Genomic DNA, 12,809 nt, shown 5'->3' with positions numbered 1-12,809 from the left:
AAAATACTTGATTCTACCCTTAAATTTTTGTACAGATTAATTCAAACCCCCCTCTTATATGCAAATCACTTTATTACTGTTAGAAAAAATTAACATCGTTAATATCAGTATGCATATGTGTCATGTTATTTATTTTAAATCATATATAAATAATATTATTGTCAATATATATTTATTTAAAAATTATTATATTTATATCTATACAAAGATAAAGAAATATTATTTAAATCGCTATGATTTTTTTAAATATTATTTAAGTACTTTTGTGTATAAATATGAATGAGCAAATGAAAGGTAATCTTATTTTTACCTTAAATGAAAAAGAGAGAATCCAAAAACAGTTGTAAAATATTTATATATAAACTAATGTCATGAGTTTGAAACTAACGATAAACTATTTCAGTATCTTTATAATTGATAAAGATATTAATATATATATATATATATAAGAAGTATAAATTAAAATATATATATATATTTTCTTTTAGTTTTTGAGCTACTAAATCTCCATCAATGTACAACGAACGGCACTTACTCGCTTGCTTGTGAAAAGTAAGAGAGCAATGATAAGCCGCATGTGATAAATTATTAATAAGCCACTCTCCTTATCTTATTCATTTCAAACTTCAACTAACTTATTAATATAATTTTTTTATTTTATATATATATATAATTATAGTCAAACGTCAACGGGTGTTGATAAATCTGATCAGTGTTACTTGTAACACCCACTTATTTTTATTTTATTTTATTCTTATTATTTCTATATAAATATAAATATGTATTAATTAAATTTAATTTATTTTAATTTGATTAAATAAAAATAATAGTAATAATAATAATAAAAAGAATGAAAAAAATATTTGAGGATTTAATTAAAAAAAAATTTAGAAAAATAAGTGAAAATTTAAGTTCTGATAGTATTTTTGAAAGAAAAATTGAAAAATAGGGGTTAAAATATAATTTAAAAAAATTACACCATGTCAGCTGCCTCGACCAGCCAGAACGTGACAAGTGGCAGTGACGCTGACATAGGAGGCCACGCCAGGGGTAGCCACGTGGGCGATCCGTGTAACGGCCCCGGAATTTCGAAATGAAATATGTGTATTAAAGAGGTCAAATGCGGAAGCGTAATAAAAATTTGATTAACATCCCTTACACTAAAACCAAAGACGTGCTCAAAGTATAAAAGAACAAACTAACTAAAAGAGAAACTCGAAAATAAAAGCTATAAATATAACTACAGAGTCTTCAGGCGTCCCCTTCGCCGTCTTCCTGCGGAACGGGCTCGGAAACAATGTTTTCCTGATCTAAAATGATTAAATAAAGAATGAGCTACACCAGCCCAGTAAATACATCACACTATCTCACCGTCACGGAGGTAAAGGTGGGTAGAAAACACAAAAAGACCAATGGAGCATAATTTACAACAAATTCTTTTATCAATAATAAAATCCTTTACTATTCACTTATCTCGGTGAAGTTCATAAAACAACATACGAAAGCAATAACATTATCATCATCATGAAATCATATTAACTGTATAACATAATACTTATCACGTCTTTTGCATTTCAATCATTACACAACATATTTTTCCTCATTTACCAGCCTACTAGTATCCATGGGGATCCATAGGGGTCCCGCTACCCGTGAACCCTTAACACTTGTAATCAGATTTCAGGGCCGTCCCCATACCCCGTCCGGTATGGGCGCCAAAACTATAAACCTCAATACCTCGTCCGGTATGAGGGTGAAACGGGCCGTCCCCATACCCCGTTCGGTATGGGCGCCAAAACACATAAGGTCTCCATACCCCGTCCGGTATGAGAGACCACAATCTCGGTAGGGTTCCCTATAGACCCGGTCCGTCCACCATCTCCCAGGATATCTAGTCAGGCTGACCACATTATACAATGATCAATTTACGTAACCTTTTATTCCATTTTTTCCTCAGTCAGCATCATCAAATCACACACAAACAAGCAAACCAGTAATTTATGCCAAACAAGACAACATACAACATCGGATTCTCGGTCATTCAACCCATAATCAATAAAACAGTGATATATGCACACAAAACTATGAAATGAAAACATCATACCTCATACTGCATTTAAAACTGTAAAATAGGCCAAACAACAGCTGACCAACAAACACACCAGACTCGGGCTTCATTAGCGACCTTAAACAATTTCACACATCCATTGATTCATGAAATACCGTTTTATCATTTATTGAACTTTAATACCGTGATAGGAAATAGGGTGAGGGGTCCTTACTTGTTTCGGGGTCCGAATATGGCTCTACAGAGCGCCTGCAGGCTGTCCCTAATTTTCCATGATTTTTTTTCGGGGAACTGAAACGCATTACTGGTACCTGCACGTGTCCCAAAAAATCCCAAATTAGACCCAGGGCCCCTTTCGGCCAATATCGCAATTCTGGCACGGCGGCGATTCGCCTCGGGTTGGCCGTTTTCGGTCGAATTTAGCCACACTCGCATCGGTCCCTGCGATAAAACGACCCTAGGGCCCTCGGGGGGGTAAAAAAATTATGAAAAACTGAAGCTTACCGGCGGCGGTGCTCTCGGGTGCGGCAGCTCTCCGGTGAGGTTCGTGTTTTGGTGATTTGGCTCCGATCAACCTGTAGAGAAAGGAATGGTGATCACGGTGATATAAAAATTGTATCAAATGGAGGCCGGAAAGGGCCTCATCGGAGGTAAAAATCGAGGAGGGGCGCGGCGGCGCTGCTGGGTTTCGGCCGTTTGGCCAGAATTTTGGCTCCGATTTGGCCACAGGGGAACTCAGCATTGAAAAACGAGCCGGGGGTATGAAATTTACCTCGATCGACGGTCGAAAAACTCTCCGGTGCGGCGGCGGGTGGCGGCGGCCGGCTCCTCCGGCGTCTGGTTCGTCTTCTCCGGCGAGGGCAGGCGGCTAGGGTTTTTGTGATCAGGTGTGGGGGTCTTATTTATACCATTTTGCCTTTTAATCACAACCGTCCATCTTGATTAAATCTGGACCGTTCGTACTTGATTGAATATGGACCGTCCGTGCGCGTGCATCTGGGCCGTCCGATCGCGCGCACGCGGATCGCCCACGTGGCCCGTTCCCGGGTCGATGTGGTCTTGCCACGCGGCAAGTCCTGGTTGGCCAGGGCTGCTGACTGGGCCGCTGACGTGGCTGCTGACGTGGCGCTGACGGGGCACAATTTTTTCTAAATTGCATTTTGACCATCGGTTTCTGACTTTTTTTTCAAAAATACCTCCAGAATCCAAATTTTCTCCCCTTTTTCCCAAAATCAATTTCAATTAAATCCAAATAATATTTTTACCCAATTTTATCATTATTATTATTTTTTTATTTTTATTAAATTAAATTAATCAATTAAAATTCAAAAATTATAAAATAAACTAAATAAAATAAATTAAAAATTAATAAAAATAATAATAATAATGACAAAATTAGTGGGTGTTACAATCCGCGTGCGCGGAATCGAACAGCTGAGATCCGTTCCCGCGCGCACGGACGACCCAGATCAAAAACGCGCACGGACGGCTCAGATTGAATCACGATTAACGGCCCAAATTCACTCCCTATTTAATCATGATCGGATGATTTAGATTAAAAGCGATGAACGGCCCAGATCAAAAGCGGATGGGTATAAATAACCCCATCCGCACCCAAACCCTAACCCTAGCTGCCAGAGCCCATCGCCGGAGAAGACAGCCCAGCCGCTGGGGAGCTGACCGCCGCCACCCGCCGTCGCACCAGAGCAATTTTCGACCGCCAAACGAGGTAAAAATTCCACCATTTGCTCAGAATTTGATTCCAAACCCACCCATAGCCAAATCGGAGTAAAAAAACCAGCTAATTGGCCGAAAAACGCCGTCGAAGCTCAGCGGCGCTGCTGCAGGGTGTTTCAGTTTTCTACTCCGATGAGACCCTTCTCGATTCTTGTTCGATGTGATTTTTTCACCGTTGTGATCACCGTTTCCTCATCTACAGGTTGATCGGAGCAAAACACCCAACCACAACGTGAGCCGGAGGAGCCGCCGCACTGGAGAGCCCCATCGCCGATGAGTTTCAGTTTTCTACGTTTTTTTGGCCCACCGATGGCCCTAAGTGTGTTTTCTCACAAGAATCGATGTAAGTTTGGCTGAATTCAGTCTAAAACGGCCCAAAACAGCCAACCTGAGGCGGATCGCCGCCGCGGACAGCGGTGTCATTGCCGGAGCACGGTGGAGCCGCTATGCTGGATTTCTGAAATTGGCCGAGTAGGTCCTGGGACTGATTTTGGGTTATTTGGGACATTTGTAGATACTGTAAGTGCGTTTCAGTTCCCGAAGAAAAATTCAAGGAACCTAGGGACCGCCCATAGGCGCAGTAACCATTTAGCTTTTCAGTGTCAAATCAAGTAAGGACCCCTCACCCTATTTCCTATTATGGAATTGAATTTTGAATAAATAATAATACTGTATTTTGAACAAATTAAATAGATATGTATAATTAATTAAGGTTGCTAATGGAGCTCGAACCGGACATTATTCTCTGTCGATTCCTGCTTGATTTATTTTACACTTTAAATGCATTATGGTATCTGTTTTATCTATTATATGGTTTTAAATGCATGTATTACTGTCTTACTTGACCATTGTGTAATTTTAGAATTTAAGATATGATTTTATCACCTGGTGCATGTTTATTATTTATGTGATTATGTTTAACTTGGTAATTGAGACTAAGGAAAAACAGATAAGGTGACAGTCTCACTAGATATCATGAGATATGGTGGATGGATCGGATTCATAGGGAATCCTACCGTGAACGTTGTCTCATACCGGACGGGGTATGAAGACTTGGTCATTTGGCACTTATACCGGACGGAGTATGGGGACAGCCCGCTTCACCCTCATACCGGACAGTGTATTGAGGTTTAATGTATTGGCGCTCATACCGGACGCGGTATGGAGACAGCCCTGGAATTAAGATTGTTAAGGAAAATTATTCACATGTAGCGGGGACACCCATATGGATCCCCATGGATACTAGTAGGCTGGTGAAAACGAGAAACGGTGATAATCAGTTATTGTTAATGAATACGGATTTATGATATGTTTTATATTACTGATTATACATGAAATTGTGATCTGTATAATATTACTGCTTCTGTAATTTGTTTCCATCAATTCCCCGATGGTATGAAAAATGGTAAATTATTTTATTTTAATAAATGTATTGGTTTAAATCTACTACTCCATTGGTTGTTTTGATTTTCTACCAGCATTTGCTTCTGTGACGGTGATATAGTGAGATGTCCTTACTGGGCTAGTATAGCTCATTCCTTATTTAACCATTTCAGATCAAGAGGACCTGCTTCCCGAGCTCGATCCACAAGAAGACTGCGAGTAGATAATAGATGCTTTATAGTTTCCTTAATTTTTCTCATTTCTCGTATTTTTTTCAGAGAATTTATTCCGTGATGTTGTTTAGTACTTTTAACTTATTGTGTAAAAGATGTTAACATTAATCTTTTATTTCACTTACGCACTCAGATTATTATATATATTTTCTTTTAAATTTATTGAACCGTTACATTACTAATACCAACTTTTATCAATATCATAAAATTTTATAATTACTTAAAATTTTAAAGTAGATTAGTTTAATTTTTCTTGAGAATGTAATTTAGATTGATAATTAAAAAAAATTAAAAGAAAAAGATTTGGTCACCGATGATGCATTATATGACAATTAAGAGTTTTTAATTTCCATTAAAATTAAAAGAGGAGTGGCGTGGTGCATGATGCGTGAGGATAAGTGGCGTGTGATTACGTCGAGACTGGCCATTTGACTTTCTTATTTTATTATTATCTAAATATTAAATCAATAGTTTAATTTTTTTTATTTATTTTCAAATTTAAGATTTATTTTAATTTTAATAACAAAATTATAAATTATAAAAAATATAAATTTATTTATAGATTTAATTAATTTATTTTTTCACTTTTTTTAATTATTACATTTTTTGGATAATAAAATGAAATTATTCATTTAAAATAAATAAAAATATCACAAATTAAATTATAAAAAAAAATATTTAAAATTAAAATGTTATAAGTGTTAATTTCGAAAACGAATTTATTTATATGTCAATTTTATTTTTTTTCTTTTTGTTTCTTGAAGCAAATTGAGGTTGCGCAGGGATTACGTGTAATTTGTCTGCTACGAAAAAAGTTAAGACTAAATTTCATATATAATATTTTTAATTTGCATTTCTCATTCTTCGAGGAATATTTAATGTTTTTTCATTTATTTTAAATATTAATCTTCTTTCTTTTCTATTTTTAATAAAAGATTTAAAATAATTAAGTTATTATTGTATGATTTATAAAATAATTCAAAAAAATGACTTTCACTCATTATTAAAATAATAAATTTATACTATTAAATTGTTATTAGTTTATTAATTTCATTAATCAGTTAAGATCATTTTTTTGAACTGTTTTTTTAAAGAATCCAAATATAACTTAATTATTTTTATTTTTTAATCACTAAATGAAAATAAACTGTACATTTTCTTTAAAAAATAAAAATATTAGATATTAAATTATAATAAAAAATAAATACTAAAGTTGTAATGGCCTAGAACTTAAAATAAAATAAATTATAAATTTGAATGCGAAAGCAAAATAATAACGTTAGGATTTACATTCTTTACACAATAATTCAGAATACGTAATAGGGTTACGAGAATGACCATTCTAAAAGAATGACGAAAAATAAAAGAAATAAATGAAAAAGTAAACAATTGAATATCCTATTCGCAACCATTTTGTAGATCGAAATATGGATCTTGATACTTTTGATCTGAAATGGTTAATGAAAGAGTGAGTTACAGTACCCCATTAAGAATGTTATACTACTTCCCGATACAGAAATGAAGGTTGGTAAAAATCACGAAAACAACTAATGAAGCTTTTAATTTAAGCAAATTTATTTATCTTAAATAAAATCATTTATTGTACATTTACTGTAGCGAAATTTTTAAAACTGACATATGGAGGCAATAACACAATAATATTATAATATCATATTCAATTAAACAAAATAACAATTTTATCTTTTAACCAGCCTACTGGTATCCATGGGGGTCTATATGGATGTCTCCATTACGTGTGAACCCTTATTCAACATTATCAATTAACCGGCCGTCCTCATACCCCGTCCGGTATGAGCGCCAAAAATACAATCTCTTAATACCATGTCCGACATAAGAGTGAAACGGATCGTCCTCATAACCCGTTTGGTATGAGTGTCAAAATACTAATATTTGATACCTCGTTCGGTATGAGACAACGTTCACGGTAGGGTTCCCTATGTATCCAGTCCGTCCACCATCTCACAGGATATCTAGTAAGGCTACCATTCATTCACTCACTTAATCAAACATTTTTCGTTTAATTTCCAGTTTCACAATTTTACTGTAAATCATGCAAAATAAGCAATACATGCATCAAAGAAACACAATCAAATCATCATACTAATTTCAGTGTATTATCATACATTCGAAACTGTAAAATCAACTAATCAGTTAAAATATAACAAACAATAATAAATAACATGTTCCAGCTCCATTAGTAACCTGTAATTAATTATGAATATTTTTTAAATTATGTAAAATACCGTATTATTTATAATTAAACTTCAATTCCATAACAGAGAATAAGGTGAGAGATTCTTACTTGAATCGATGTTCGAAATACTAAACTTTCAGCTGCGCCTACTGATGGTCCCTGTGTTCTCAGAATTTTCTTTTAGAGATTAAAACACGCTCCAAGTACTTAGAAATACTTCAAAAAACTAAAAATCGATGTTAAAAATCATTTTCGGCCAATTTCAGAATTTCAGCACGGCGGCATCATCGTGCTCCAGCGACGACACCACCGCCTGCAGTGATGATTTGCCTCGGACTGGTCGTTTTTGACCGGTTTTATACTTATTCCTGCGAGAAAACACGTTAAGTGGCCTCGGTTGGCAAAAAAAAAGTCGAAAAACAGAAGCTTACCAGCGACGGAATTTTTTAGTGCGATGGTTATGCTGGCTCACCTTCGCAGTTGGGCATTTTTCTTCAGTTAATCTGTGCGAAACAAAATGGTGAAAAAATTATATAAAATGGGAATCGGGAAGGGCCTCATTGGAGGCAATTTTAAATTTTTCCCATGATAGCGCCACCGGGCTTTACCCATGATTTTCAGCTCATCCGCTGATTTTTTTGCTCCAATTTGGCCATAGAGGTGTTCAAAATCAAATTTCGAGCGACTAAGAGAATTTTTTCTTTTTTTGGCAGTTGGAGGTGGCTCCGGCGCGGCGGTGGACGGTAGTTGGCTCCCTTCCCAGCGACTAGTTCTTCTTCTCCGTGCAGGGGGGGGGGGACTGGCGGATAGGGTTAGGATTCGATGTGAAGAGAGATATTTATACTCGTCTCCCTTTAATCTGCACCGTTCATCACGTTTGATCTCAATCGTCCGATCATGTTTAAAGAAAAAATGAGTCTGGACTGTTCAACGTGATTTGATTTGGACCGTACGATCGCGTTTGAAGAGAGAAAGAATTTGAACCATTTATCGTGTTTAATCGTGACCGTTCGATCGTACCTAAAGAGAGAACGGATCCGGACCATCTATGCGTGCAGAAAGAAATTCAGACCGTCCGATCGTGGGCACGCGAATTGACAGCGTGGCACCGAGTTAGTGTGCCTTGCCACACGGCGCACTCCGGTTCGTTGGAGTTGCTAATTGAGCAGTCCTACGTGGCACATATTTTTAAATTGCATTTTGACACAGTTTTCGATTTTTCTTTTAAAAATACCCTCCGAATTCCAATGTTTACCATTTTTTTCAAAATTATTTTTAATTTCATCATTCATCTATTTTTTTAAATTTTTATATTAAATAAAAATTTATATATTTAAAAAATATATTTAAATATATTTATTTTTATTTTTATTTTTAATTAATTCCGAACCAAATTTCAAGATCGGGTATTATAATCGGAGTCCAAAACACTGCTTTTTTCAATTATGGTTCGTGGTGGTCCCTGACTTTCAGATTTCTTAAGTTTTTTGGTAAACTTTTGAAACATCTATCAAAACGGCATGAAAATACGTAAGGAATGGTGAAAAGGGGGAAAAAATTACTAGGGTCGGGTTGGAGTTTCGACACGGTGACGCTGTTGATCTCCGCCGCCTGGTTCTCCTTCTTCGTTATTTCTCCCCTCAGTCAAATTGATTATGGTGGGTTTGTGATGAAATTTTGCTTAAATCGTGGAAAGGAGAGTGTTTTACGGAGAAAAGAGGGAAAGTTTGGCCTTATTGATGTTGGTTCGGTCTCCGGCATAGAGGTATAGCCAAGCTCCGCCGTCTCTCTCTCTCTCTCTCGGGTTATGGATTTTCTTGGTTATTTGGTATCAGGAATGGCTTAAATAGCTTAGGACGAAAAAAGGGGAAGAACGAGAAGAAAATTTAAGCTTACGAGCCCATTTTGGGTCTCCGGCACCATCCTAGCTCCAGCGGTTGAGCTTCTCCTCCGGTCGCCCTTTTTCTTCTTCTCTGGTCAAGATGTCAGCTAGGATTTTGAGAGTCGACTGAAGAGAGGTTTAAATACCTCTCTTCGATCGATCTGGACCGTTCAACTCGGGATATGTGGAGGCACGCAGGTTGTCTGATTGCGCTTATTTAGGAAATTCATCTAGTCCGTTCAATTCGAGGAACATAGGGATGCGTGTGGAGATTCATTGCGCTGCTGACTTGGCGTTCATGTGGCTTTTTTTTTTTTTTTGCAAATTGACCCATGTTTTCTGAATTTCTTTTCAATTAGGTTCTTCTTATTTTACAGTTGTGCCCAGACTTCTGAATTTATTTTCAAATATGTCTAAAATTAATTCTTTAATTATTATTTTTTTGTAACTTAGTGATAAATAAATTTTTATTTACTTATTCAGCGATAGAATTGAAAACAAAAGAAGATAAATGAATAGAAATTTATGAAATTAAACGAAATAAAAGTATTTTTATTAATTAAAAATTTAAATGATTATATCTTAAATTTGGGATGTTACAATTTCAAACTTATAAAAAAATACATAACATAGTTGAAAGTGTGTACTAATCCCGTGCTGTTCTGTGCCAACAATTCAGACTTTCTTTGGAAAAAAATTAGGTTTTTTCTGGGGATGTGTTTATGCATGGACGTTGAATAACCGACACTTGATTTTCCTTTGCAATCAAATCAAATGTCAAACATCGTATGGTGTAAAATTAAGGGGAAAAATAAAAAGTGGACAGAGCAAGTAGTCAATTATATATCTATATATATATATATATATCAATATAAATGTGCGCGCGCGCGTGTATATATGTATATATATATATATGAAAGTCGGTGATGAGTACTTCATATGACTTGGATAAATAAATCATTGAAATTTTATAATTGACAATAATATAGCAATTTTCTATATGTAGCGATGTGATATATCTATATATATAGATATAATTGTCATATTGACTTCGAGTTGGAGGAGATAAGTTGCATCAATTATTGGTATTATTTAACTATCACAAATCACTTATCACTATTAATTAAAATAATAGTAATGATTAATTAAGTTAATTTTATATTTAGGTTGAGTTTTGTTTTTTCAAATTTTAATTTCATGAATAGTAGAAATATGAATACAAATAGTATTTTATTTACAAGCAAGTCAATTTTATTTTTAATTTCAAGGCAAACCTTTTTATAATTCATTATTTAACATGTGGAGATATAAATTTATTGTTGTGAAATAAAAAATTTGAGTGAAATTGATTTAGTTACATACCATATACATATACATGGATGATAACTAACGTCTTTTATATATGTATATATATATATATATATATATCTCAAATAAATAAAATCTAGAAAATAAATAAATCTAAATCAAGTATAATGTTATTTCGACTTTTTAACTCAATGTATCTACTTCAATTAAAGAAATTTAAGTGTCTCATTATTAAAAAATATAATAAATTTGTTGAGATTTAGTTTAAATTAGTTATTATAGTTCTACTAATATACTAGTAAACTAAATCATTAATCTCACTAAATTAAATGTTATATACCGATAATCCTCAACTTATAATATATTTACAAAGTTTCAAACTTTATGTACTCAGTAAAATTCAAACTCAAACATAATGTCAATTCAACTAAAATATACCACTAATCTAAAGCTTAATTTATATATTATCTATATATTTTATATTTTTAGTAGATTGTAAAAAATTTCTCGTAAAATAGTTCGCGTAAAATCTACATTTGAGTAAGCAAAAGTTTTAAGTTTTAAAATAATTAGTTTTATTGGATAAATTTTGGGTATTTGGTTATATTTCTTAAAAGAGAAGATGAATAAATTCCATGCAGCCCGGAAGTTGTAGAGCGGATTTGCAGATCCAATTATCTTGGAGAATGTTTCATGGAGGGTGGCAGATAGCCTTTGGGGATTGAAGAAATTCATTTCTTCACATAAACTCATTGTTAAGTCACTCGCTATAGCTATCTATAGTATCATGATATAGTGATTAGCATTTTTAGTTGATAATCATTCTTCTTATTTTTTAGAAAATTAATTAACTTTTCTTTTTTGATATTTTTGTAATATCGAAAAACGATTTGAGATGAATTTTTTATTTTTTAATTATTAATTTAAAATAATTTATTAATTTTTCTTATTTTTATTTAAGTACAATTTTGAGAAAAAATGAATTAAGGACGAGATTAAAAATAATTTTAAAAAAAATGGATGAAAATTTGGGTTATAAGGATGTTTTTGAAAGAAAAATTAAAAATATGGAGTCAAAGTGCAAATAAAAAAAGTTCGGTCACATAGGATCGCTCAATCAGCAGCCTCGACAAATTGGAGTGCGTCGCGTGGCAAGGAGCGCTGACGTTGCTGCCACGCGGGAGGCCAACCGTCGACCGATAGAAAAGGTAAAATTTTTTCCTACCAGTTCGGAATTCGATTTTGAGTACTCTTGTGGCCAAATTGGAGCAAAATGAGGATGAATGAGCTAGAATTCCAAAATTCCTTCGATGAGCCTCTTTCCGATTCTTGTTTCATATGATTTTTTTATCATTGTATTCACCATCCTTTTCTGTGCAGGGTAGCCGAAGAAAGAACCTTAGCTACGAAGGAGGATCAACAGAGACCCCACACCTAGAGGTCCCCCCCAGCCAGTAGGTTCATTTTTTTGTGATTTCCCGGCCAACCGAGGCTCCTAACGTGTTTTTTTCCAGGGATACAGCTAAAACTCACAAGGCCGAGGTGAACCATCGCCGTGGGCGGTATAGCCAGAGCTGGAGCACGGGGGCGCTGCTGTGTCGGAACTCCAAAATTAGCATGAATGAGTTTTGGACACCAATTTTCGATTTTTGGGGGTATTTTTAGGTATGTAACGAGTGTTTTAAATTCTGCAGGAAAAATTCAAGGAATTCGGTACCCGTTAGGAGGCGTAGTAGACAGTTTGACGTCTGAAACACTGATTCAGATAAAGATCCCTCATCTTATTCTCCGTTATGGTAAATTGAGGCTTAACGATGTATAATTTTGTATTTTTGTAAAAAATTAGAAAATTCTAAAAATATTTACAAGTTACTAATGGAGCCAGAATCGGTTAGTTCATAATTTTCTTGATTTTCTGTTTATTTTCCTATACTGTCCTACTTGCTTGATTTTCGTATAGTACATGTTCTTAATTTATAGTTC

This window comes from Carica papaya, chromosome 4 (assembly GCF_054855325.1).
Source record: "Carica papaya isolate Zhongbai chromosome 4, ASM5485532v1, whole genome shotgun sequence".
Taxonomy (NCBI): Eukaryota; Viridiplantae; Streptophyta; class Magnoliopsida; order Brassicales; family Caricaceae; genus Carica; species Carica papaya.
The sequence above is the reverse complement of the archived record's forward strand: the minus strand, read 5'-3'. Positions refer to the sequence as shown.